This window comes from Trichomycterus rosablanca, chromosome 5 (assembly GCF_030014385.1).
Source record: "Trichomycterus rosablanca isolate fTriRos1 chromosome 5, fTriRos1.hap1, whole genome shotgun sequence".
Classification (NCBI taxonomy): Eukaryota; Metazoa; Chordata; class Actinopteri; order Siluriformes; family Trichomycteridae; genus Trichomycterus; species Trichomycterus rosablanca.
The window spans coordinates 44,318,339-44,319,907 of record NC_085992.1 but is presented as its reverse complement, the minus strand read 5'-3'; positions in this window follow the sequence as shown (position 1 = coordinate 44,319,907).

Sequence of the window (1,569 nt, the reverse complement as noted above, 5' to 3'; positions counted from 1 at the left end):
AACTTATTTGCAAAACTATTTGCATTAGGCCTATTAGTACATTACTTCATTTTACACACACAAACGAAGAACTGAAACGAGTAGCATTAACCAAGTATTGTGCGGCAGCAATGTACCCAAAAAAGTATATATATATATGTTGTGGCGCCGGCGAGCAGGAAGGCGAGCGTCGGGGCCGCAAGTGAGCTGCCTTCGGCAGTTCATTCAGTGGTTTAGGACATACACTCATTCACACACACATACATTCATACAACAGACAAACACATAAGCTACCTATCCAGCCCTCACCGCAGCCACCCAGGCTCCTTCACTGGGATACACGCTGACGGTAAGCCTGGATACCACGGCCGCAGGGCTTTCTGGGTAAAGCCCGTGCCGGCCCCTCCCACTGGCGACGCTACAATATATATATACAGTGGGGGAAATAAGTATTTGATCCCCTGCTGATTTTGTAAGTTTACCCCCTTACAAAGACTTGAACAGTCTATAATTTTTATGGAAGGTTTATTTTAACAGAGAGAGACAGAATATCAATGATCTGACCCTTGTTCTGACTTTTGTGTAAGTAACTAACATGACATTACAACGTCCAGTATAAAAATCGCTTCCTCACTTTGTTAATTTTTTTGCAGATAGAGCAAATATGTGCACGTCACAAATACAAACACAAAAGTCAGAACAACAGGACGAATAATTATTATTACTTTTTTAACACGTGTTTGATTTACACTGTCTACATATTATTACAAGCATGTAAGCGCATGTAGGTGCATGCGCGTTTATTTCAAATTAAACTGATATAAATGCTGATTTCGGAAAATTAAAATACGAGCCGTTTTCAATGTGTGTTTGTTGTTAATTGAAAACAAACTGAAAACTGAAACCTTTTCAACTGTGGGACGAGCAAAGCGCTTGCGTTGTGTTTGGAGGAGCAATGAGGAAATCGCGGGGTCCTAGCGCCTGCCTCGTTTCATTCAAGTTTCGATTTATATATATCAAGTTTCCATTTATATACAAGGACGGATTAAGGATAGTCTGGGCCCCTGGGCAAAGACCATCTCCAACGTGTCCAATTTGTCACAGAGTGCAGAGGCTTCACTTCGAGTTACACATTTCTCCTCCATATCTTTAGACATATCATTCAATGCCTCTCTCAGTTGTGCATAATATTTCCAAAGAGCCTTAGTTGACTCAGCTCGTGCGCTCCATCGAGTACCTGACAGTGATTTCAGTGTGAGTTTGATATCAGTATCACGGAAAACCTTTCCCCACCTGTGTGTAGATGATCCACAAAATGTGTACATTGCCTGTACAAAGTCAAAAAAACTTCCAGCTTCTGGGCGACTGTCAACAGCATTGACACCAACTAAATTCAGTGAATGTGCTGCACAGGGGACATAACAAATCAAAGGGTTTCTTTGTTTAAGATGAGCTTGGACTCCATTGTACTTTCCCGACATGTTACTCGCATTATCATATGACTGGCCCCTACAGTTGGATAAGTCTAGGCCCAGATTCTCCACCATAGCAACGACACACTCTGCCAAACTGTCCCCACTATGGTTTTCA